We start from the raw sequence: 27,383 nt of genomic DNA, 5'->3' as shown, positions 1-27,383 counted from the left end.
TCTTATGTAGGTCAGAGGATCAAAGAAATATCCTTTAATGTCTAGAGTTTTTGGTTCTTTGATTGGATTTGATAAGGATTTGCAGGCCAGCAATCCCTTTGATGGTTGCCCCCACATCAATCATCAAAGAAGATTTTTAAGAAGCAACCATTTCCATGGCAATTTTTATAACTGCACAACATGGCGGCCCCTGGGGGTTTATCAGGTTGACTTCTATATGATGCACATCACTGCGGAGCATACACAAATCCTGAGCTAGGCGGCTACTATACACATGTTGCACTGATAGCTACAGTGATCCCTGTCTGAGACTGAGGTTAGTCTCTTGACCAAATGAAGAAAATCAATCAAGGATTTCAGATCCATTAGATAATGTGTGATATGCTTGAGGGAATTAATGAAATATGCTATGAAGTGTTAAATTAAGTATGTAGATATGTACATAAGCATCAACAAAATATAAGTCTATGTGTCAGTAGGTACATAGTGTGAAATCTTAACAGCACAAGCATTATAAAATAAATGCAGTAGGATGAAAATAAAATAATGAAGATGGAAAACACTGTAGAGCAGCTGTAGGCAACTACTTTACCATCACCGGGAAGTGGGTACATTTTTGCAAACTAATTGTTGCATTGTGTGTCACTGAGAGCATGGGGAATTGTGCATTTCTGCAGCATGTTTGGATTCGTGTTTGTAAAAAATGTGTGTGTATGTGTGTGTCAGGAAAGTGTGGACCTTGATGCTGGCTGGTTTCTAAAACTGATGCGAAATAATTGAGAGGATGTTTATTTACATGTTTATCTATGTGATTTTAGTGTGTGAGAGCTATTGATGCACAACACAGGCACTGACATTCTGTGATTAAGTATTGTATTGTTGTGTGTTGTTCATGTGTTCAATGTGATTTTACACTGCAGATAAAGGTTTCATATTTTAATTTCATTCATAGATTCATGGCTATTGAGCAGTGCTTTGTGAGTGTTGGTCGAATACTGTCAGTGGCATAAGATATTAATGAAAATGCATATTATTAATATTTGTATGTGTGTTTATTAAATCAATACAATTGTCAATGCTTCTGCAGATGTGTTTGACTGTTTCCATTTAATTTAATTTACTATGTTCCACTTAATAATGGGCTAAAAGGATTGGTTTATGTAATATTTATGTCTTTGTTATGCACATTTGTCATCCAATCATTACTGATTTGATGATATAGAGCTCAATCTGAATGCAGACAATTATATCTTCAATGCAAAATATATTTTAAAAATCTTGCCTACATTTGTTTACATATGATAATGAACAAAAATAATAACCAACAGATTTGACACATCTCACACAATTCATTGACCCTCAGCATCCAGCCCTTCATCAGCCGTGAGTGTGGCACATTATGTCATTCTTTGTCGTATATGGTCATCAATAATTTAATAATAATTTATCTCAGGCTCCCTCTCTGGAATCGAACCCTGAATCCCCGTTACCTGTGGTCATTGTAGGCACAAAAAGTACCATTGAAAGTTGATAGGGCAGACATTCGAATGAGACGTCGCCACCACGAGGGCCAGCGATCAGTTCGAGGTCATCTAGTGTCACCAAAGCAGCCGGGGCACCACGGGTCTGATAAATGCACACGTCCCCGAAGGTCAGCGCCCGTTGGGGAAGCGGAGAGCGGGCGGGGAGTGGAGTTCAGTTGGGGGGGTGGGATTTTGCGGAAGTTATTTTGCAAAAGGGGTAAGAACTCGTACATCGCCTGGTACACTGGCGCTGACAAGTAGAAACATTTTGCTTAATTTTGCCTTTATACACCAAATTAAAGATTAGACTCTCCTCTTCCCAACAATATCAGCTTTCCACCCTAGCACAAACTGGCTGCTAGTAATCAGACATTTAGTGTGGTCCATTTCAGGCAGCTTTCGGAGCTGGGTCAGAAGTCAAACTTCTTTCACTTACAATGTTTGAACACTGCTGCTAATGTGTTTAAACATGTTTAGGCATGTGCAGGAATGTGTTTAATTAGTTGTAACTTCATAAAAAAGGACTTTTTGGCAAGTAATTACATATCGTCACAACCTCACTCAGTCTGAGAATCATCATCACTGGTGGTGCACTTTTCAGCTTGAGTAAATTATCAGTTAATCTCAGGCAGGTCTCTCAATACAGCAAAACAATTCTTTACAAACTACTTTTCTTTCAATGGTCTTTTTATTAATGATAAAATACATATAAGACAATCAATGCACAGGAAAAAAGTTTTTTTGATTTTTCGTACAACATCCATAACACAAAACAATCCCTTGTCAAAACATCCGGACATGGACATACTTAAACATCCACTGACAAAAAAAATGTAAATAGACAGAATAATAATAATAATAATAAAAAATAAAAAAATTACAACCACGCTTGGAAAGATAAAAGATTAATAAGATTTAATAACTGAAAAAAGCACAGCACAGTCACCACCAAAAACAGGTGAAATACACAAAAAATAGATACATAAATAAAATAGATAATAAAAATTAAAAAAATTAAAAAATTAAAAAAATAAAAGGGGGGGAGGGGGGGGGAATAGTGTATCTAATCTTCTCTAGATTCATGCAGGATATCATGTCTCTGAGCCAATGTGAACAGCAAGGAGGAGCTGGGTCCTTCCACTTAAGTGAAATAGCTCGTCGGGCTAGTAAAGAGGCAAAAGCAAGAAAGTTGAGCATAGCTTTATGTAAGTTCAAATCTGGAGCAATGCCAAAAATACCAGTCAAGGGATTTGGCTCAATTCGATGATGGAGGATATCTGATAACGCATGGATAACCAATGTCCAAAAGTTACCTAAAGAGGGACATGTCCAATACATGTGGTAGAGTGAGGCAGGTGCGCCTTTACATTTATCACATGTAGGGTCGACATCAGGATACATTCGCACTAATTTGGTTTTTGATATGTGGATTCGATGCACTACTTTAAATTGTAAAAGTGCATGTCAAGAACACATAGAAGAGGAGTGTATCCGATCAAGCACCGAGTCCCATGTGTCCTCTGTAAAGGTGTAATTTAGGTCTTGCTCCCAAGCAGTTCTTATAGTTGCCACTGAAGAGCAGTGCAGTTTGGAAATAAGGTTATATAGATTGGACATGATACCTTCAGAGGTGGGGTTAACAGAAAGAAATATATCAACAGGGGTAACTGGGGGTTTATAAGGAAATTGGGTCGTTAAGCGCTGTATAAAAGTCCTAATTTGTAAAAATCTAAAAAAGTGGGTTTTGGCAATGCCAAAAAGTTTCTGTTAGTTGAGAAAAGCTCGCAAAACAATTATCACTGTATAGATCTTCAAAGCATTTCAAACCTTTTCTGTGCCAAATATTGAATGCGCCATCAGCCATTGAAGGAGCAAATAGATGGTTAGCAGCAATTGGGCTTTTAAGTGAAAAAAGCTGTAGTCCAAAACTTTTCCTAAATTGGCCCCAGATTAACAGGGAGTGTTTAACTACTGGGTTGCTCTTGGGAATATCCGAAGCAAGTGGAAGTGCGGCACCTAAGAGGGCAGGTAAGGAAACAGGGTTACTGGCACAGACCTCCATTGTAACCCAGGCCGGGGAAGTGGGTTCGAGATGGAAATGTCTCCAAAATAACAAACACCCAATATTCACTGCCCAGTAGTAGTACTGGAAATTAGGCAGAGCCATTCCCCCTGCCTGCTTGGATCTTTGGATAAATGCTTTCCGCAGCCGAGGGTGTTTACCATTCCAAATGTAATATATCAATAATGAGTCAAGGGCTCTAAAAAATTATTTGGGGATGAGAACAGGAAGACATTGAAACAAGTAGAGGAACTTTGGAAGCAATGTCATTTTAATCGAGTTTATTCTTCCAATAAGGGACAGAGACAAAATCTGTTTTGCCTGATCAAATAAAGTGAGAAAATTTGATTTCAACAAGTTTTTGAATTCTCTGGTGACACAAATTCCGAGGTAATTAAATTGATCTTTGACCACCTTCAATGGGAGATGGGTATAGTTAAGTTTAAGTGCTTCCTTATTAATTGGGAATGGTTCGCTTTTATTTAAATTGACTGAAATTATCTAAGATCGTGAGGGCTTCTGGTAGAGAAGTGGTTGGTTTTGAAACAAACAGAAGTAGGTCGCCTGCATACAGCGAGACTTTATGTTCGACTCCTCCCCTCCATATTCCCTGTACCCGCCCATTGCTACGTAAGGCAATTGCAAGAGGCTCAATGGCAATTCCGAAAAGGAGTGGGCTTAGTGGGCAACCCTGCCGGGTCCCACGGTGTAAATCAAAGTATTCAGAGTAATGACTATTGGTCAAAACAGAGGCTGAAGGATATTTATACAATGTTTTGATCCAGGACAAAAAGACAGAACCGAAACCAAATTTTCCAAGTGTAAAAAAAAGATAGTTCCACTCTACTATATCAAATGCCTTCTCAGCATCCATAGACACTCCATAGACACTCTGGAATCCACATGTTTGGGGGAGTACAGAATATTAAATAGCCGACGAATATTGTAAAACGAATGGCGTCTTTTAATAAAACCAGTTTGATCTGGCGATATTACAGAAGGAAGGATATCCTCCAGTCTGTGGGCCAAAACTTTGGCGAGGATCTTTACATCCGTGTTTAGCAATGAAATTGATCTGTATGAAGCACAATCTAGTGGGTCTTTGCCTTTTTTCAGCAACAAGGAGATACAGGCCTGATTGAACGAGGGAGGGAGTGCACCTGAGTTTAAGGAATCAGAGAACACTGAGCACAGGACGGGGGCTAGATCAGCAGAATTTTTAAAAAAGAAATCTGATGGAAGCCCATCTGGGCCAGGGGATTTACCTGATTGCATAGAAGATATAGCTGCTGAAATTTCCTCCTGGGTGATGGGCGCATCCAGGTTATTTCTCAGGTCTTGAGAAAGGGACGGTGAGTCAAGGTTATTAAAGAAGTTTTCCATAATATTAAAGTCTGCTGTACAATCTGAAGAGTATAAATTTGAGTAGAAAGTTCTAAACTTGTCATTAATCTCTTTCTGGTCAGATGTTATACATCCATTATCAGTCCGTATTCCAGCAATAAATTGGTTCATTCTCAACCCACGCAGCTGAGTAGCCAGGAGTTTGCCAGTTTTTCCACCGTGCTCATAATAGTTACTTTTACTCCGAAGTAAGAGACTTTCGACTTCATGAGAGGAAAGAACGTTAAATTCGGCCTGAAGTTTCAAGCGCTCCTTGTACAGATCAGGTGAAGGTGAATTTACATGTTGTTTATCTATGTTTAAAATCTGATTAGCAATGTCAGTCTGCTTGTTTTTATATGCTGAGAATGATATAATTTCTCCTCTTAAGTACGCTTTCATAGCTTCCCAAATTGGTTTATTAGACACATCAGGTGTTCTATTGATGCTTAAAAAAGTTTTAATATGTGTAGAGATGTGTGAGAGAAAGCTCTCGTCGGAGAGTAACAATGGATTTAGTCTCCAGTGTCTCCTTGTATAGTCAGCATCTGGAAAAGCTAGTACCAGAACCAGGGGAGCGTGATCAGAAATAACAATACTTTCGTATTTTCATGACTTAAGGTTTGAGATGAATTTATTATCTATAAAAAAATAATCAATTCGAGTGTAAGTGTAGTGGACATGGGAAAAGAAGGAGTATTCTCTTCCTGTAGGATACAAGAACCGCCAGGGATCAGAAAGGCTAAAATCATCAAGAAATGCTTTAATGTAACTGGCGGATTTGCTGAGAGTGGTAGGTTTAGGTGAGGAGCGGTCTAATACTGCATCCAAATAACAATTGAAATCTCCCCCGAGAATTAAAAAATTTGAATTTAGATCAGGGAGTTCAGAGAAAAATCTATTGAAAAACTGTACGTCATCAACATTAGGCGCATGCACATTGGCCAAGACCACTTGCTTATTGTAAAGCTTGCCTGAAACATGGGTAAAATGTCCAAATTTATCTGCTGTAATGTTGCAGGGCTCAAAAGGAATGTTTCTATCAACAAGGATGGCCACACCCCTGGCTTTCCTTTAAAGTTAGAATGGAAAAACTGTCCTGCCCAGCATTTACCTAATCGCCATTGGTCAGAATCATGCAAGTGGGTTTCCTGAAGAAAGGCTACCCCAGCCCTGAGCTTCTTTAGGTGTGAGAAGACTGGGTGATTTAACCCCTTAACATTCCAGCTAATGAAGTTACAATTACCTTTCATTTAGAACACTTGCAGAAAGAATAGAGTGAGTAGCTCCGCAGGGGGAAAACAAAAAACAAAAAAAAAAAACCCCTGAACCCCAAGCTCACACAGCGCTCTGTGGAGCAAGCTCAGAAAGACCTCCTCAGGTCTCGTACTATACATCCCCAGAATATACTTCCTATTTCACTAGCTCCAACATAGGTTTTTAATATTTAACCCTATGACAAAAAAGCAATCAAAACTGAACGACTAACACTAAATACACCATAAAGCTAAAACAACTATGAGCAATAACATAACACAGGTTATCATGCCTCTTCTCCCTGCACGCTGCACCTCCAGCTGTAATAATCTCCCCAAACCAGGACTACTCCGGCGAGAAATAAAAATATATTTTTATATATAATAAAAAATACGACTACATCAACTGGTCTTGTCAAAAGCTTTAATCAGTTAAGTTGGATTTTCATGCATTATAAACAGGAGACGGAGGGGATCCCGGAGCTCCATGTCAGCTTTCCCCTCTCTGTCTGCAGTGGATGGGCCAGCAAGGATATATTCTGTATATATTTGGCAGCACTTGCACATCAAACACATTGGCCACGAGAACTAAATCTACTTTCCCTACATGTATCTATCAACGGCCTCTGCCAGGACTGGTTGGGGTGAGTGGAGAAAAAAAATATATATAGGGGAACAAAAGGAAATAAAGGGGGGGTGGAGTCACAGTCTCTGGTCATGGGCTTGAATCCAGCCCGGGAATCACCACCTGGATGTTGGCATGGTCTTCCAAGGGCGCGTTGGTCCCTCCGGGCACTCCTACCTCCCTCATGGTCCAACATGTGCAGTAGTAGTAGTGAACATGGCTCCAAAGGTGAGAGGTCCTCAGGTGAGAGTGCTGGTGGTTGCATGACCCTCCACGTTAGCCCTGCGACAAACCGGTGACCTCCCTAGGTCCATCCCTCATCAGGACCCGAGCCAGGATGGGTTCCAGAGAGCCGCACAGCATGGACCAAGGAGGGGAGGAGAAGACCCAAGGAATTAGAGACATGTAATAAGATACAATAAAATAAACAAGGCAGAGAGAGAAGAGAGAAGGTGCTGGTTTCTGGTGCCTGATGGGTGATCCCCCAGCCGTCTAGGTCTATAGCAGAATAACTATGGATGACTATGGCTCATGACATATCCACGCTTGTAAAGTCATTTTGAAAGAATTACTGGTAGTGTCTAAAGTGTGTAAATCTCAGAATCACTTTCTAGTTAACTTTGAGCCTTTTACCACGATAACAATATACCTCTTCATGGCCCAACAACTCACACCTCGGGCAGGGTGGGGCTAAAAGCCTAGCTGGCCCCTAATGCAAACAACAGACCCAATGCAAAATTGATTTAGACTTGAAGGGAACAGTCTTGATTCTATGAGCTTCTAAAATATACAGTGTAAACAGAATGCTATGCTTGTGTTTCCTATTGATGAACAGTTCTGACTTGCAGTGCCTGCTCTCAATTTCAAGTCAATGTCATTGCCACAAATTTTTCAAAACATGAAAAGGCCCACTTTACTATCTTATTATTACAAAAGTGATATTTCAAGAAAAAAGTTTCAAATGGTTTTCATTGTCTGTTACACAAATAAACCAATTCCAGAAGTACATGTTGACATTTCATCTGCTCAACTTTCGAAATACAAAAAATTGGCTAATAATAGTCTATTGCCGGGTATCGAACACAGGCCTTCTGCGCTAAACGTCCCTTACACGTTCCCATTCATTCTCTATGGTAGTGTTAAATCACTATGCACGTAATGCCCCTCCCGGCGACTGAACATTATGGCGCTGTTTCAGCTTCATCTCTGTCTCTCTTCCTCGACTTTTCCTTCAACTTCCGTGACTGAAGAACAACAAACTACAGCAGATGTTGCTCTACAACTACTTTACACATGTGAGGTGTTTTATTCAGCAAAGGTAAGAGACTGTTTGACTAAAGACCAGATAAATGACGGGCAGATGTATGTGTCACAGTGTCTCTTTGTTTTCTATATTAAATTACATCCATCTCTGTGATTTTCTGTTACTGTATTTGTACATGATTTTTGATGATATATAGGATATATTTCTTGGCTTAGACTAATAAACTCTAAAAAAGAAAAAAAGATTATATCTATCCATGTGAATGTGTACAAATAAAGTCTATTGTTGTCTTGTTGTCTTAAGGCCTCAGCCCCCTCCACTGTCCCCAGCAAAGTGAAAGGACAGTCAAGTTTTATTTAACAATTTCTACACTGTGACCCATATGTGTTTTTCAGCATGTAAATAGAATACAAAGTAAATAGAGGAAGTAAACAGTAGTATACTGGTTGTAACTGAACCATTGATCTTTTCAGGAATCTACATGCTGAGATCTCCTCTGCCCCTCATATACGTGAACAACCACACAGTAAGATGTATCATACGGTTAATCTTGAGTATTATTGGGCCCCAAACCACTCCTCCTTCAAGATGACCCTCATCCTGCTCATCATGAACAACCTGCTGCCCATCACCAGGGGGACGCCTCTCATCAGTGAGTGTCCGACCCCTGTGATGCTGGAAAGGGAACATTTCTTGGTAGAAAGTAGTTCCACTGAAAAGTGTGTCAATTATTTGGTCAACAGGACAGTGTGACTTTAAAAGAAATTATTAATTTGTTTAATTTATTGTGAACAACAGGTTCCTCGAGTTTTATTGTAAACATCATTTCCAACACAAGATCATAGCTAAGATACATGATGTTATTGAAAAGTTGACTGAACTGTCGTATGTTGTGTCCTGCAGACGTTTTCTTCTGCATCAGTCTCATCCTGATGGTGGCCAGTCTGTTGGAGACGGTGCACATCACTAACATCCAGTTCAGGGCCAGTCAGTACAGTGCCGTGCCTCACTGGCTCAGCGTCCTCGTCCTACAGTATCTCGCTGTTCTTGTGTTCATCCCTCCAATGAAGAGGAGCAACACAGTCACAGTCTTCTTCAACCCAGCTACTAGAGGTATATTGATATTATCTATACAATTTATATATCTATATCTATATATGATTTATATAAATTATGCTGAACAAGTCATGAAAACTTTAATCAGACAGTTGGAAGAAGTGGTTCTGACCAAGCAACATTCAGTGGAAGTAGAGCAAAACTGTTGTCCTCTTTCAGATGATATTTCTTCTATTCGTCTTTTACAAAGTACCCTGAGCAAATTGATAATAATGTATGAGATGGAGAACATCTTTTCTTCCTCTACAATCCCTCTTTTCTAGATCCTCTGCTGAAAACATCGACCAGTCTTAAACTGTGTTTCGCTGGTTGAACTGGTGGTGACAGAAGGTGTTTCACCAGATGAAGATAACTGGAAAGATCCATTTATTACCTCTGTTTGTTTATTGGTTTATTTGTTTGCCAGATTACTAAAAAAATAAATTAACCTTTTTCTACCAAACTTGATGAATGGAAGGGGAGGAACCCATTTAATGTGGATGCAGGTGTGGATTCAGTTTTTTTTATTTTTTTCACTTTCACAGGAAATTCTCGACATTTTTTGTAAAAAATATGTTCCTCTCCATCTGGGAATCGACCTCGGTCTCCCACGCAGCAGCCGTGGATTGTTTAGCTAAACGGCCCTAAACACATTCCCATTCATTGTCTATGGTAGTGCTAAACTACTATAGACGTAATGCCCCTCCCGGCCACTGAAAATTTTGGCGCTGTTTCAGCTTCATCTCCGGTTCTCGGGAGTCATGCTATGCAGGGTCGAGGTGAAGTCTGAACAAATGAGTCTTGAGTCTTTTGCGGAAGATGGAATGTGATTCCGCTGTCCTGACATTGGTCGGGAGTTTGTTCCACCACTGATGTGCTAAAACAGAGAAGAGTCGCAACTTCGCTGAGCGGGCTTTGTTTGCTCTCAGTGATGGGGGTACCAGTCGGCCAGCTGATGTAGATGAGCAAAGTGTTCTCGCTGGGGCATGTGGTCTGACTAGTGTTTGGAGGTAGACAGGTGCAGTTGCATTGACGGCCTTAAAGGCCAGCACCATCATCTTGAATCGGATGCTGGCCCCAACAGGAAGCCAGTGGAGGTCACGGAGGAGGGGGGTCACATGGGAGAATTTGGGAAGATTGTAAACAAGGCGCGCTGCAGCGTTCTGGATACGCTGCAACGGTTTAGCTGCAGAGGCTGGGAGTCCAGCCAAGAGGGAGTTGCAGTAGTCCAGGCAGGAGATGACCAGCGCTTGGACCAGGAGTTGCGTTGCGTCTTTTGTGAAGAAAGACCGGATTCTGCGGATATTGTAGAGGGAAGACCTGCAGGATCGGGCCACAGCAGTGATGTTGGGGGGCGCAGGACAGTCCGTCGTCTAGGATTACGCCTAGGTTCCTTGCCGTCGACGAAGATGGTACCGTGACATCCTCGACAGTGACTTACAGGTCCATATGAGGGCAGTATTTCCCCGCGATGAAGAACAGTTCAGTTTTCTAAGGTTGAGGTGATGCGTAGCTGTCCAAGCGGAGATGTCTGCCAGACATTCCGAGATGCACGTCACAACGTGGGTGCTGGAGGAGGATGTGGGAAGAGAGAGGAACAGTTGGGTTGTCGTCAGCATAACAGTGGTAAGAGAATCCATGCGATGTGATTGCAGAGCCTAGCGATCTAGTGTATAGTGAAAACAGAAGTGGTCCTAATACTGAGCTTTGAGGGACACCAGTTTTCAGAAGGCAGGGATTGGACAAGGAGCCATTCCATGTGACTTGAAAGGTGCGATTTGTCAGGTACGATGTGAACCAGGTCAGAGCAGAGTCAGCAATGCCAAGTTCAGCCAGAGTGGAGAGGAGGATTTGGTAGTTGACTGAGTCAAACGCAGAGGATAAGTCAAGGAGAATGAGGACTGACGAGTCGGACGAGGCTCTGGTGGCACCGAGAAACTCAGTCACTGTGAGGAGGGCCGTCTCAGTGGAGTGACCAGTCCTGAAGCCTGACTGATTAGGGTAAAGGAAGTCATTTTCTGAAAGATAGGAGGACAGTTGGTCTTAGACTGCATGTTCCAGTGTTATAGAGAGGAATGAAAGAAGAGATACAGGTCTGTAGTTTCAGATGTCAGCTGAGTCTAGGGTGGGTTTCTTTAGGAGTGGCTTTACCATGGCTGTCTTGAAAGGAGCTGGAATAATGCCTGAAGTGAGGGAGGAGTTGATCGGAGTAGGTAGGTGAGAGGATATAGAGCATCTAAAGAGGACAAGAGGGAGGATAGCAGAGTGGAGGAGGCTTCCTCAGTAGACATTAGTGAAAATTGGTCTGTAGATGGTAGTGAGGAAAGAACAGTAGAGGAGAGAGCAGAGGGAGAGAGGGATTTCAGATTGCAGCGGGTGGTAACCGTGTGATGGTGACCAATGTTGAGTTTGAAAGGAAGTGTGACAGAGACAGCCTGGAATTCAAAAGCAGATCTGGGAACGGTTGTCCGGGGGAAGGACCTGGTAGGACCACATGGGGGAGAGGAGGAGACCAGTTCCTCCTTCTCGACCTGTTTGTCTCGGGGAGTGTGAAAAGGAGTAGGCAGATGAGAGGGCAGCTGGAGTGGCAGTGTTTTCTGGAGTGATCCAGGTCTCGCTAAGGGCCACGAAGTGAAGAGTCTGCAGGGAAGCGTAGTAACATAATTGACAGATATGTATGTCACGTTGTGTTAGGGAAAGTCTTTGCATTTTATATAGAATAACATCGATATCTTTGTTTTTCTGTTCCTACTGCATATACAGTATAAAGTAGCGTGAGCTTAACTTAGCAACACCGCGAAAAAACTTTACTGTAAGGTTATACAGTTAATGTTATTTCCGTGGGACATGAATTCAATTCAATTCAATTCAATTTTATTTATATAGCGCCAATTCATAATTTACATTATCTCAAGGCACTTTACATTTAAAGGTCAAGGCCTTAAAACAATATTAACGTAGAGAAACCCAACAGTTCCCACAATGAGCAAGCACAGGCGACTGTGGAGAGGAAAAACTCCCTCATTAACAGGGAGAAACCTCTGGCAGAACCAGGCTCAATGTGGGCGGTCATCTGCCTCGACCGGTTGGGGTGAGGAAAGAAAAGGAAGGGGGAGGAAAGGAGAGATGGGTGGAAAGCTGGGGAGAGAAGAGAGAGATGAGGTGGAGAGAGAGAGACCTGGAACAATTGGGCACCATCAGTATCAGGGCTGACTATAACAATAAAAATGTAGTGATCTACAACAGGATTATATATATTAATCAATTACTGAGTTATTGTAATTAATGATAACAATGGTGATGGTAGTCGTTGTTGTCCTGCAGTCCCGGTGCCAGAGTTATCTGAAACGAGAGAGAGAGAAGAGCCAGAGGGACTATGGGAGGACAAAGTGACACTTTGACATGATGACATGTTAAAATAAATAAATAAATAAATAAACAGGTGTGGGGGGGCAGAGAGACAGAGGGAAGTGATGAAGTGCTCAGTGCATGATGGGAGTTCCCCCAGCTGTCTGCTGTGGTGCTGTCTAATAATGTTGCCTAAAGGGAGCATATATAAGGTGAAGAGTATTGGTCCAAGGACAGAACCTTGTGGAACTCCATGATTAACTTGCATGTGCATGGAGGAGTCATTGTTAACGTTAACAAATTGGAATCTATCTGATAAATATGATTTAAACCGGTGTAGTGCTGTTCCTTTAATTCCTATATGTTGTTCTAATCTCTGTAGCAGAATCTTATGATCTATTGTGTCAAAGGCTGCACTAAGGTCCAACAAGACGAGGACAGAGACAAGTCCATCATCTGATGCCATAAGAAGGTCATTGGTGACTTTCAATAGTGCTGTTTCTGTGCTGTGATGGGTTCTAAATCCTGACTGAAATTTTTCCAATAAACCGTTACTATCTAAGTAACCACAAAGCTGGTTAGCAATGGCTTTTTCTCGGATTGTGGAAATGAAGAGCAGGTTGGATATGGGTCTATAGTTAGCTAAAACCTCTGGATCAAGCGTAGGCTTTTTAAGCAGAGGTTTAATAACGGCTACCTTAAAAGCCTGTGGTACGTAGCCGGTTAGCAAAGACATATTAATCTGATTTAAAATGGAACGGTCAATTAGGGGGAGGACTTCTTTAAAAAGTCTAGTTGGAACAGCTGACAAGTAGTTGGTTTAGATGATGAAACTAACAAGGTCAGTTCAGGAAGATCAATAGAGTAAAATTTGTTTAGACATAAATCTGGTGCTATGGTTTCAGAAGCAGACAATGTATCAGTGTTATTCACTGGGAGGAGGTGGTGGATTTTATCCCTGATGGTTGTAATTTTATTAGTGAAGAAGCTCATGAAGTCATTGCTTCTCAGATCTAGAGGAATAGATGGGTCAGTAGAGGTGTGACTTTCTGTCAGCCTGGCTACAGTGCTGAAGAGGAACCTGGGGTTGTTCCTATTTTCATCTATTAATAATGAATAATAAGAGGTTCGGGCATTTCTAAGTGCTTTTTTGTAATTTATAAGGCTATTCTTCCAGGCTAGGTGGAAGTCTTGGTGATTGGTGGAACGCCACTTCCTTTCTAGCTTCCGCGATGTCTGTTTTAGAACACGCGTTTGGGAATTATATCATGGAGCTAATCTCCTCTGACTTACTTTCTTCTTTTTTAATGGGGCGACAGCTTCAAGTGCTGTTTTTAGTGAGGCTGCAGTACTATTTACAAAGTTATCAACTAGTGTGGGAGTAAGGTCTTGATAATCTTCTTGTATAGTACTGACACATGGCTGAGAGGGAAGGGAAGAGGGGAGCAGTTCTTTAAATTTGTGAACAGTTTTGTCGGATAGACATCGACTATAATAGAATTTCCGTCCAGAATTGACGTAATTAACAATTCTGAATTCAAATGTAAGTAAAAAATGGTCAGACAGAAGAGGGTTCTGTTGGAATAGTTATATTTTCTATGTCAATGCCATATGTCAGGGCAAGATCAAGAGTGTGATTCAGGCAGTGGGTCGGTTGATTCACATGTTGAGTGAAACCAATCGAGTCTATTATTGATTTAAATGCTGAACTAAGGCTGTCATTGGCAACATCTACATGAATATTGAAATCACCTGCTATAATGATCTGATCTGTTTTAAGAACTGTTTTAAGATAATTGCATTTATCACTGCAGAAATCTTTTGTGATTTACCTCTAAACCTCTGATCAAATTATTATTATTATTGGGATCAGATGTTTTTTCCCTTCCCATAACCCCTTTTGGTCCAAAGTTCCAAAACTTTCAATACTAATTGTTTTTGTTCTCCTGTGCCTAATAGAACATGGAGATCAGAATTTGATACCTTTCCAGTGAATCAATCTAAGCTACTGAGACAACACAGTGATTGAACACACAAGAAAAGTGTTACTTACAGAGGTGAGGGAAGAGTTCAGAATCTTCCATTGATATGCATGTATCAAATCCTCTAGTTACATCTACGCCTTGTGATGTTAAAATTAGCATATTACTCAATGAACACATCAAATCTCTACCAATAAAATCTATCAGCCAGCGTGGTGACAACAAAAATTAATGTTTAAAATTTCCTTAACCTCATTTTAACAAAACAATGGTACAGTGTATCTCTCTATATACTGTCCCCAGCTCCAACGCTACTCAATCACACTATGTGTATTGGTTCTCAGGACAATCCCTGATCTAATGTCCAATTTTGCCACATTTGAAACAAGCGTCAGTTCTTCCACGTCCCCTTCCTCTCCGTCCATGACCTTTCTTGTGCCCGCAGACTTGGTTTTGATATGCTGCCAGCTGTCCTTTTTCTTTGTCTTGCTGTTCAAGAGTTTTCCTGCATGATCAGCATGACCCCATGCTGGATTCACCATTCTCCACTCCTGTGCAGAGACAGATCTTGCCACTTTCGAATACTGAGTCCCCATCTCAGTCATCAGCAGTCTCTGCTGTTCAGTGCTGGTTCCAGTTGCACTGCATACCGCTACCCCACTTAACACTTGTGGGAGAGATGAAATGGTAGGTTCTTTCATATTGGTGAATGTCCATAGTCTGGAGATCAGCTGAGTGTTTCCATCTCCTGCAGCCACCTCCACCATCGGTGCTTGCAGGGTTGCATTCAAATCATAAATTGCCTCCTTCCCGGTTCGCCGTGGAGTATGTGAGTGGTGCATGATGGAGGCCTATCCACCTCCTCTGCTGCAACAAGGTCGAGGTCTGGATGGAGGTTAGGGACAGCTGGAGCTGCCGCCTGCGCCGTCTGCACCGGTAGCAGCTGAGTGTCCTGCTGGTCATCACACTGCACCGCTGCTGGCTGTAGTTGTCCTCTCGGTGGAGCTGAGTCCAGATCAGGGTCTAGTCGGACACACTGAGACTTGGAGATTAGTTCAATCCCTACCTTCAATCCCTATTATTATATCTTGTATATATCCATACTCCTTAACTCTGTGACCTCCTCTCAGATCACCAACCTGCTTATTCTAATACCATACTCATTAGTTCCCAATTAACTATGTGACCTTCTCTAAGATCACCAACAGGCTTATTCTATATTAACTCTGTGGTCTACAAGACCACCCGTGATCTCCAAGAACACCCGAAGCTTCCTTGATTCTACATTGGTTCCAAACCTTGCCATGCCGACACGTCTGTCACTCACCCTGTGAGAGAACCGTTTCCCTTCTGAATTTGTCTTCCCAGAAAGACAGTGTCTTTGTGCTAATTGGTCCGCTGGATCACAGCAGTGAGAGCACTCTTTGGTTCTCAGGCATCAGGCCCTCACGTCTCTACCTTCTTTTGTCAGGGAGGTTGAGGTCAGAGTCCCAGACTCCCTGCGCAGTTTTACCTTTCAGCCCTGAGATCCAGAGTGTCTTCTCACAAGAGTGATCCTGCCGACAACACCAAAATTGTGGTGGCAATTTCTGTGAAACAAGCACAAAGTCAAACACTTCTTTCTGAAAGTTTAATTCAGCATCTGCAGATGGACTCATCAGTACACATCACCTGAATGGCATGCACAAATGAGAAAAGAACATAGGAGAATCAGTGTTCCTATAACTCGCAGCCCCCTCCCACTAAGCATGCAAAGGTATTTATTACCCTCCTGTAGTTTCTCTCAGTGGAGGAGATATCCTGTCCATTTGTTTACATGTTCTGTGGATGACCCCCCTGTGAGACCCCAGAAGTGAGATCCCAATCAGAGATACCAAGAGATACCAAGAGATACCATAAAGTTGTGGTTTCTCGAGGCCATAAAACTCAAGTCTCTTAAGCCACCATCATAAACCTTAAGGTTACCCTTTTAGATTAACAATTTGGTCAACTCTTTGGTCAGTCATTCACATACATGTCTGCTCATGCAATTAAACATACACAAATGTAAAAATTTCCATTACAGGAGCAATGTAAGCCATGCTTCAGCATAAGGTCATATATCGTCTGGGGCTCAGTGCATCGCACTGTGATCATGTTGGTGGCAGACCCAGGTGGCAACACTACCAGGCTGTGGGGTTCCTGTCAGGGTGACATGAAACAAACAAACGATTTGTGGAAAAGGAGTATATAAACATTTCTTTTTTTTTTTTGAGAAAACAAAAAGTTTAAGAGAGGATGTGCTCAGTACTTACATGTCTGCAGGACAGCTTAAACATCATCCTATGGTCTGCAACGGTCAGCTCTTTTCTTAGGGTCCGACTGCACGCTTTCACCAATGCTACTGTCTTCATGACATTTTCGTAGAAGCTAACTCCTGGCTGAATCTCAGTGTATGTGACACTATATTGGTTGACAATTTCAGTCAATGGTTGTTTATCTGTCAACAATAATTCAAAAGCTCCAGAGCCCAATAGATTAAACGTCGGGTCTGCCCATAGCTTCTTCATTGTAGAGAACAGTTTGGCTATATAACTCCAAACACCAGCGCTGGATAGGTGAGCGCAAATAACTCTCAAATGCTGGGTCTCATTTTCTGTACAGTTCCACCTGCTCATGTACCACCAAGACCTGATGTGGGTTAATTGATGTGAGGCTGTGGCACACGGCACCATCGGACAACCACTGTCATGTACTCCATCATTTTAAAGCTTGTCGAGCAGACAGAGATCTGTTTCTGAGGAGAAACCAAGCACAGAATGATCTCTTCTGCTTTTATGCACTGATGAGGACCTTAAAATGTCCGTACGGATCTGAATCATCCCACTTCATAAATTTATCCAAACACCCCTTGTTTGTCTCACCAAGGTTTCTCATTTTTTTAAACGAAAGGTGGTTGGATAAATTATAAAATATCTGGTTGGATATACAACATGTGATTGGATAAATGAGAAACCTGGTCGGAGCAACAATGTCCGGTTGGATAAACGAGAGGTGGTCAGATAAATGACAAAATATCTGGTTGGATATACAACATGTGATTGGATAAATGAGAAACCTGACCGGAGCAACGACGTCCGGTCGAATAAACAAGAGGTGGTCGGATAAATGAAAAAACATCTGGTTGGATATTGTGGTGGCAATTTCTGTGTCTCTTAAGCCACCATCATAAACCTTAAGGTTACCCTTTTTAGATTAACAATTTGGTCAACCATTGTCCGCTCATGCAATTAAATGTAATTTCCATTACAGGTTAAAACAAATAGGAGAATGTAACAAACTTCAGGAGCTTGAAGTACCATTGTAATTTTTTTTTTTTAGTTTTTAACTGAATTTTGGAGAAGAAGATTGTCCTCAACTAGATGCATTGGATAATCCATAGTAGAAAACAGGAGAGCTGACAGAGAGCTTTTTCTTGCAGCATTCAATTCCATTGCCATCTTCTCCTGAGCCCCCTGTGCCTCGACAGCAACGGCAGCTGCCATCTCTTCCAGAGCCTCCTGTGTCTGGACAGCAGTGACAATGTCAGCTGCCATCTCTTCCAGAGCCTCCTGTGTCTGGACAGGGAGAAGGAACTCTGTCTCCTGAAGCCCCGTAAATCACCTTTCCTTTGCTACATGAACACAATCAGACACATTAGAAGACAGATACAAACGGAGGCTCAGAGGTAGGTGTGTGTGTGTGTGTTTGCATTAATGTGTGTGATACTTACAATAATCCAACAGGAGCCAGCCTCACCTCCAGGTGTTTGGTCAGCTTCACTGCTGGCACATTGTTGAACTGGAGACAAGAACAGACACAAAATAAGAGATAAGACAACCTGCATCCTCTGTGTCATCTGTCCCCTTGGTGTCAGAGAGTTAAAACCACAACCTGTTAGTTATAATAGTTTTCAGGATTGTATCAGTGCCTCATCCATAAGCAAGTCATACACTATACTGAGCCTTTATAATCAGTATCAAAGTCCCCGTCTCTTCTCTGCCCACTGAAATACTTCTTATTCATCCAGTAATGAAATGTAACAGAATACTTTATATTAACAAAAGTAAAAGTAAAGTCACATTATTAAAACCTACTCTACTATAAGAAAAATAGGTCATTAAAATATTTGCATAAATACATTTGGTCAGAAGTATAAATGCATGTATATCTGCATATATATATATATATAGTATTTTTATAAATGCGATTTTAATTTTATTTTGTAGATCATTTGTTTTATTATATTTCTAATATCTATTTGGTATGTATCATAATGCATATCAACAATGAACTGGTGTCTTTCTTGTTTTGCACAAGTTAAATCTGGGTATATAGATGTGTCATGATGTCAAGAATTATAGTTAGATAACAGTTTTAGAAGTGTGGTCATAGACACAGCTGGATGAGGTTTGTGTGACACAGAGTCTCAAACCTACAAAGCAAAGACACATACTCTCTTTTCAACGTTGGGCTCAACGACTGCACAGTCAGGAGTTTCGAGCTCAGCAACAGCGTTTAGTGTCTGTTCCGTCTTCGAAAGCTTGACATACGGCATGTCATCATCCTGCTAGCTCTCACATTTTCTGTTTCTGTGGAAAAACAGAAAAAACACAGAAAGCATGAATTACCAATGTTTAAAACTGTGAGGAAAGAAAAGAACATGAAAGCATCTCAATCAAAGAAATATAAATTCATGACAGAAAAGGTGACTGTGAACTAGTCAGGCAGACTTACTGTGAGTGGCGGTTGTTCACGGGAAAAGGAAGTCTGTCTCCTGGAGACCCGTAAACCCCCTTTCCTTTGCTACATAAACACAATCAGACACATAAGAAGACAAATAGAAACAGTAGCTCAGAGGTGTGTTTGTGTGTGTTTGCATTAATGTGTGCGATACTTACAATAATCCAACAGGAGCCAGCCTCACCTCCAGGTGTTTGGTCAGCTTCCCTGATGGCACATTGTTGAACTGGAGACAAGAACAGACACAAAATAAGAGATAAGACAACCTGCATCCTCTGTGTCATCTGTCCCCTTGGTGTCAGAGAGTTAAAACCACCACCACACACATTTATACCTAACCCAGCCTTGTATAATCTCTGTCCTGATCTTAATATTGTCCTCCTGAACATGATGAACCAAAGATGAATAATATCTGTAACCTGTAGTTGCTCTGTGGTGTTTCCCAGAACTCTAAAGCACAGCACTATCACTGACACCACTGAGTCTTTAATCAACCACAGAAGAAATCAATCATGCACAGTTTTTACAATTTAATGAAAGAAGAATTTCTTCGTGCCAAACGGGAGGTTTCTACCAATGTAAACGTTTCTATACTCGGTCAGGTTCACTACTCTGAGTACTCATGAATTACCCCATCCTCCATTAATAAGTATCTTTCTTGATACAGGTATTGATAAAGTTCCTCTGAATCGCTCTCTAACCTATAGTTAGTACCTTACCTGTGTCTGGATGTGAGGCCCTGCCTGGCTGAACACGGGGCCTGACTGCAGGACACTTGCTGGTAGTTTATGGCAGCAGCCAGTTCACCATTGGGTTTCAGGAGGATGCTGCTCCAAGCTGAGAGGTGATGCTATTGGGGGGGGGGGGGGGGGGGGGGGGGTCCTCATCAGAACCAGTCCAGTTGAACAAGTCATGCCATTCCTGAGCAGGGACATCTTGAGGAAGTGGATGGTTATTTGTGCCCTCTGACAGTTTGTTGACCACTGCCCAGACCATGTCCAACAACTCTTTGTCGTCCATCTCCTCCAAAGTAAGGTCACTTTCTGCCCTCAGGTCCATACAATTCTGGTGTGTAGCCGTCCATTTCATTGTTGTTCTTCTGTGACATTGATGAAAAACTGGGTTTGAGACACTGCAACAAGCTTACATGCTGATAAATACAAATGAATGATCCAATATTATCATGTATTATGAAATAAAACTAAACAAGTGTAACCCTTCTGAGAGGAAAAGAGAATAGTACTGAAAAATAGTAACTAGGTTCAATAACCAGTGAAATCAGAAGTTCTAAGATCGACTATGGAGCCCAGGATTGATCAAACGATGACGCAGGAGTATACACTTCCCTATTTATTACAGGATGGGAAGGATGAATAAAAACATCAATCACACAAATTATCACAACTCTTACCCGGGTAAGTATAGAAAATAAAAAATCAAATAAAGTTTTGCAGCTGCGTTTTTTCTAAAGTTCAGTTCACCTGTTTTCAGTCACTGTTCAGTCAACACCGTGAAGGTGGAAAATCAGTCCCACCGCACTGTTGCGTGGATGGTGTGTGTGTGTGTGTATGTAAAGTGTAAAAGGATTCAGGTTCCACAGCGTAGTATCTCTAAGTATCCTCCGGGGTCTGGCTCGCCATCAAACTTTGACTGGCTCCAACATCCAGGTAGGTCAAACTCTCAATGGGTCCATCAAAAAACCTGACCTACGATAAGTTGGATCAGAGCATTCATCTTAATTTTCTCAAATCTCAAAAAATGAATTATAGTACATTAATCATGTTAAATCTACATAAACTCTTTATCAATAGAGAATAGGCCTGGGCCGATAATCAATAAATCAATTAATCGCACGATAAATTAAAATGAACTCGATAATTTTTCCGGCCTCGATTTATTGCCATGTGCATGCGCGTTTGTTTTCCTCTTCTCTCGCCTCCAAGCAGGCTGGATGACAAGAGGGTTCACTCTGAGCTCGGTCTCAGCACCTGGGGGCGTTTGTTCCATAGCGTAATGAACCCTCTTGTCAGTCATCCAGTCTCTTTGTCTCTGTGGGGGGAGGCAGGGCCGCTAGCATTGGCTCCACACCAAGCGGCAACATCCCGGGCTGAGCGCTGAGGCCAATGCTGAAGTGCAAAAAACTGCAGTTCACTGGGTGGCCACTTGAGGCTGGCTCCAAGAGGGAGTCAATGGGAATTGACTCCCATGTTAAAACGCCAGACTTTAGAGCAGAATTAAACCTGTTTACAGCCTGGTTCAAAATACGGTTTTAGACTCAATCAGTAAGTTCTTCCTTCATGACAACTATGTATTATCTGTTTAGATAATACAGAGGTTTGAAATTGTGAATAATTATCACTTGATTGACACGTGACGTCACCGTTAGCTCGTCACTCTGGCTGTTAGCCTGTGGTCTGCTCGGCTTCACCTGAGCTAACAGGCTAATCACCGTCACCGAACGCGACCGGGTCTGGGGAGGAGTTTTCACTCACATGTGAATATTATCGTTTGTTGTTCGGCTGATTGTCCTGACGGAGAAGTGTCTGTGGTGTGTAAAGTACTGCCTTTTATTTACGTGTCAGTAGTGATGAGCAGGTATCATTGTCTCTGTACCTGGCTGGTTAGCTTAGCTCCGCTAACATCCAGGCAACATACCAGCAGTAATGGCAATGCTAACGGGAGCGGCATGACATGAAGCGGTTCACACAGCGGAGAGAGGAGCGTTAGAGTTTATGGTGATAAATCTTTTAAACTGAAGGCGACTGTGTGTTTAGTGAATGAGCTCCACCAAGTTAGATATTTAACGTTATGTAAAGTTGTTCAGCTCCCCAACCTATTTGGCTTGACTATGTTACTGTGGGTAACTTCAGTAATAATGTTTTATTAGATTATTGGTTCAGAAATAACGTTAGTGCAGCTGCTGCAGTGTGAAACTTGTTGAGCTGGACTTTATTTATGAATGAACAGTTTACCTACCAGGTATAGACCTGTTTTCATAACTTACTAACAATTAAAGCAAATGATTGCACATGATGCATTACATTATAAATGCAATACTTTTAATGTGAAAGAACTCCATACTGCACATTCATTGTAGTACACTGTTTAATCCCAAACCATATTCAAATACATAGTTGAATATCCACAGAATATAAGGACATAGACTTTGTTTGAAAGTAACACTTATTCAATTCAATTTTATTTATATAGCGCCAATTCATAATTTACATTATCTCAAGGCACTTTACATTTAAAGGTCAAGACCTTAAGACAATATTAACATAGATAAACCCAACAGTTCCCACAATGAGCAAACACAGGCGACTGTGGAGAGGAAAAACTCCCTCATTAACAGGGAGAAACCTCTGGCAGAACCAGGCTCAATGTGGGCGGTCATCTGCCTCGACCAGTTGGGGTGAGGAAAGAAAAGTAAGGGGGGAGGAAAGGAGAGATGGGTGAAAAGCGGGGGAGAGAAGAGAGAGATGAGGTGGAGAGAGAGAGACCGGTAACAATTTGGCACCATCAAAATCAAGGCTAACCATAACAATAACAATGTATAGATCTACATGACTAGATATATTAATGAATTGCTGAGGTCTTGTAATAAATGCAGACAATGGTGATGGTGGTCGTTGTGGTCCTGTAGTCCCGGTGCCGGAGTTATCTGAAACGAGATAGAGAGAAGAGCCAGAGGGACTATGGGAGGACAAAGTGACACTTTGACATGATGACATGTTAAAACTAATAAATAAATAAATAAAGAGGTGTGGGGGGGCAGAGAGACAGAGGGAAGTGAAGAAGTGCTCAGTGCATGATGGGAGTTCCCCCAGCAGTCTAAACCTATAGCAGCACAAGTAAGGGATGGTTCAGGACTCACCTGAGCCATCCCTAACTATAGGCTTTGTCAAAGAGGATTTATCTCGGCAATAATGCCATACTTTATGTTTCCTGTCATTTTATTAGGGACGGACGAACCTGAGGGACACAGCTGTGCTGACCGTGTTCTGTCTCTTATGACAAAAAAGAAAAGACTTTTTATCTAAAGTTTATCAAATCAGAAAGTAAAAGATGAACATTGTTGTGATAACAGTGTTCATTTTACCAACCATAATGGATATAGAAATTGACTCAATATTAACATGTTGACCAGCCTGAAGCTGCCGATCTCCACCTTGTTGCTGCTGCCACAGTGGATTCAGAGGACATCAGGTGTTGCAGTGCTTCATGTAATGAAATGAAAAAAGTCACAGTAAAGGATGTTTTATGCTGAAATCATTGTCATATCTGTAGATATTAAGGAACAGAGGAGAAACACGATTATTTACAGATACTGTACAATACAATAGCCTACAATATTTTTTACACATGTAATATCAGCTGTGTTAAGCAGCCAAGACTGGTACTTATAGTTTATTCTGTGTTCAGCAGGTGGAAGCACCACAGATTTCAGCCAAACTGATGTACTAAAAAAAATAAACATTGTACAAAAAAATGTCTTTCTACCACATCTGTAATAACTGAATGAGCAAGGTGAGCCCATCAACACGGACGAGCCAGTTCAAAAGTGGTGGCAACAAAAAAAAGCATCACAACAAAGTTGCATGCCCACCTAAAGCACAACCACCCGACCCAGTGTTCCCAGCTGGGGAAAAAGATGCAGAGCCTTCGTCCCGAAAGTCAACACTCACTGAGGCTTTTGGTCGACAAAGTAAATATAAATGGAGCAAAAATGGTAGTTCGCTGCATCGCAAAAGAAATGCTGCCCTTTAGTACAGTTGAAAAACCAGCATTGAGAGAGATGCTGCAAACGTTTGACAGACAGAACGAATTGCCTGCGAGAAAATACATGTCACAAACGGCCTAAATGTTCAATATTTATTGAAGTGCAATTTTGTTAATCGAGACTTGATAAGCCATTTTATTTATTGTCTTGGTTGTGTGTGGTTTTATATTTGAGTGCTGTTTTTGCTAACAGAGACTGAGAGTCCATTTTATTTTTTGTTTGTTTTATTTATTTAGGATATTTCAACGTTCCCGAAATTACAATTACGATGGTAAAAAATTACTGAAAAATAAAAGTTTATTGTATTTGAAAGGGTGTGCATTATTATGATATATTATCATGTTGACAATCATATCGTTTATCGGCAATAATTCGTGGGACAATATATCGTCCAGCAAAATTTGTTATCGTCCCAGGCCTAATAGAGAATAACAATTTTACTCAATTACTGTTGCAACATGCTATCACAATGTTCAGTAATAAAATAAGCAACACTCAAAATATCACATTATGTTATTGAAATAATCTTCCTCACTCCAAATCAACAGTATCAAAATATCCTGTGCTCTTTACATCGTAATTAGCACATTAAACAATATCAATCATCTAGAAAGAAAAATATGTAATGTGCACAGCTAATAAAATATGGCTGGATGAGCTTAGAATGCACAAATAAGGTGCTAAACACACACATAATACAGCTCTATGTGCAACAAAGGAGCAAACAAATGTCTCACAATGCACCTTTAAAATGTCGGATCAGGGCTTCAGCATTAATGTGTGGTGTGTCGTAGTGTGTCTCTCTCGCGCCAATCAGCAGCGGAGCTAGTGCTCTGATGTTAGCTCCTATGCTAACGGTTTAACTCGTTGCATTAGCTATTAGCCTTTAGCACATCAAGACGGCCGCTCACCGATGCGTTTCTCTTCCCGAGAGGTTCCTCCGACTGTGCTCACACAGGTCCTGGTCGTCCCGGGAGATTTCTTCGGCAGCTTTTCCGAGTCTGATCCACTTTTCTTGTTTTATCTTCCTATGGTGAGTGTCTGTTTAATGCGCCTTGCTCTCTCTCTTCCCGGCAACTTCAGAGGAAGTGAACCTGCTCCGATCAGCTCAATGGGCGGGGCTTCTTTTCTGATTGGGTGACAGACCGTCTCCAACCCGTCTCCTTCAAACTAAAACTCTCTATAAATTATTTTATTATGGTTCTATCTCTCCTTTTAGATAAACATCTGTTTTTTATTATTAACCAAAACGTAGTATTTAATGAATTGATTTTTCCACCATGAATTTCACTTTTCTTCATTCAATCAACTAATTTATTGTTTTTAATACAGATTTTTAACCTGGGTTACACAAGAATCTAATACTTTTATTTAGAAGCTGTTTTGTTGTGATATTTTTTCACTGTGATTTTGAGCTAAATGGAGATATGGACACTTCCTATGCTTCTATATACTATATACTATACATCCACTGTCATGATTACACCTGATTTCTTTGGAACTATGTTCTTTCAGATACAAATAAAAAAATCTATTCTATAGTTATCTTACAGGATCACATAACTGCCTCGTCCATAAGCAACTCATATACTTTACTGGGCCATTATAATAAGTCTCTATACTCAGTCAGGTTCACTACTCTGAGTAATCATGAATTACGACCTCCTCCATTAATAAGTATCTTTCTTGATACAGGTATTGATAAAGTTCCTCTGAATCGCTCTCTAACCTATAGTTAGTACCTAACCTGTGTCTGGTTGTGAGGCCCTGCCTGGCTGAACTGGGGGCCTGACTGCAGGACCAGCTCCGTCTCCCATCTAGCCCTAATGTAATCAGTTGAAGCACTCGTACTGTCTCTGAGGTTTTGATATAACACAGATACCACCTTGATTTTTGACCCATTATATACTCGCATTTTTGCGCTCCCTATTTCCCTTATTATATAATCCCTTAGCTGTAGTTATCTAAAAAAAAATCCAAATTTTTTTAATCCATACATTTCTCTAAGGTCCTGAAAAGACATTATGTTTCCATTCTTTAGTATTGTACACATGGCAGTGATTCCCTTCCTCTCCCAGTTCCTGTATGTCAGGTCACTCAAGTTTGGCTTGAATCTTTCATCATATGCAATCCAGCTCAACAATCTCACTTTCTTTTCCAATCTATGCCTTTTATTGAAATCAGCCCAGATAGTCAGTGTGTGGGAGGTTATTGGATCTATTGAACCTTTTAGTAGTTTTTATCAATGTAATGTTGCCCAAAAGGGATTGCACTGGTTTGTTAGCCACCCTCATCTCAATCTCTTTCCATTTGGAGTTATAATGCTTGTCACACCACTTGACCAAGTTGTGCTGCCTCATAATAATCCTTTAAATTTGGGAGTGCCATACCCCCTCGATTCTTACCCAGTTGTAGCGTGCTATATTTTATTCTTGTTTTTTTACCACTCCAAATGAACCGCGATATCAATTTGTCCCGTTTTAAATCTTTCTAACGGTATCGTGACAGTAAGGGATTGGAAGAAATACAACAGCCTCAGGAAAATGTTCATTTTAATAATGTCAATCTTTGAACTGAACTCCAGTGATATGGTCGACCATTTCTCAATATCCTCTTAATTTGTATATGAATCTGATCACAATGAAAACATGGCTGGAATTATCTTCTGAAGATGGCTTATCTGTTTTGTTAGGGTTACCCCAAGATATTTTATGCTTTCTGAGTTCCATTTCCATTTATAAGCATTTGTAATTTCTTGGGAAGGGGTATAATTAAAAGCCAGAATCTGTGTTTTATTCACATTTGTTTTATATAATGAGTGGTCTCCGTATATACTTATATACTTAAATGTGTTAGGTTTGTATCAGGTCTTTCTAAATATATTATTACATCGTCTGCAAACAGACTTATTACATGTTTTTGTTTTTTAATATGTATTCCCTTTATTTCCTCACACTGTCTTATAGCCTGCGCCAGAGGTTCAATGTATAAGTCAAAGAGGAGAGGGGACAGGCAACATCCTTGGCATGTTCCCCTCTGTAGCTTTATGCTTTTTGTTAGACTACCATTCATTTTTATTCTAGCTATAGGATTCTGGTATATTGTATTGATGCATTTAATGGCTTCTTTGTTAAATCCAAAACATTCTAATGTTAAATATACAAATATCCAATTTACGCCATTGAAAGCCTTTTCGCCTTCATTTGTATCGAGTTTACTATTTGCAGGGTCCTTCTTATGTTATCTAATGTTTGTCGTCCTGTAGTAAATCCAGTTTGGTCCTCGTCAATTAATTCTGTCA

General features: G+C 40.9%; 2 long non-coding RNA genes across 2 annotated transcripts in view; one reads left to right on the top strand and one right to left on the bottom strand.

Annotated features, from left to right (window-relative positions):
• The first annotated feature begins 244 nt into the window (after window positions 1-244).
• The window catches only part of LOC138413535 (uncharacterized), a 112,385-nt gene continuing 85,246 nt past the window's right edge, over window positions 245-27,383 (top strand). Inside the window, exon 1 of the long non-coding RNA XR_011245894.1 lies at window positions 245-479. This is a non-coding gene — a long non-coding RNA (uncharacterized lncRNA). The remainder of the gene's footprint in view (window positions 480-27,383) is intronic.
• Window positions 22,410-25,131, bottom strand: LOC138413534 (uncharacterized). Its single transcript, XR_011245893.1, has 3 exons — window positions 24,994-25,131; window positions 23,471-23,519; window positions 22,410-22,963 (listed from the first exon to the last, which is right to left on the bottom strand). It is a non-coding gene; the product is annotated as an uncharacterized lncRNA (long non-coding RNA).

Source organism: Paralichthys olivaceus, chromosome 13, assembly GCF_024713975.1.
Source record: "Paralichthys olivaceus isolate ysfri-2021 chromosome 13, ASM2471397v2, whole genome shotgun sequence".
NCBI classification, from domain to species: Eukaryota; Metazoa; Chordata; class Actinopteri; order Pleuronectiformes; family Paralichthyidae; genus Paralichthys; species Paralichthys olivaceus.
The sequence above is the reverse complement of the archived record's forward strand: the minus strand, read 5'-3'. Positions and strand labels throughout refer to the sequence as shown.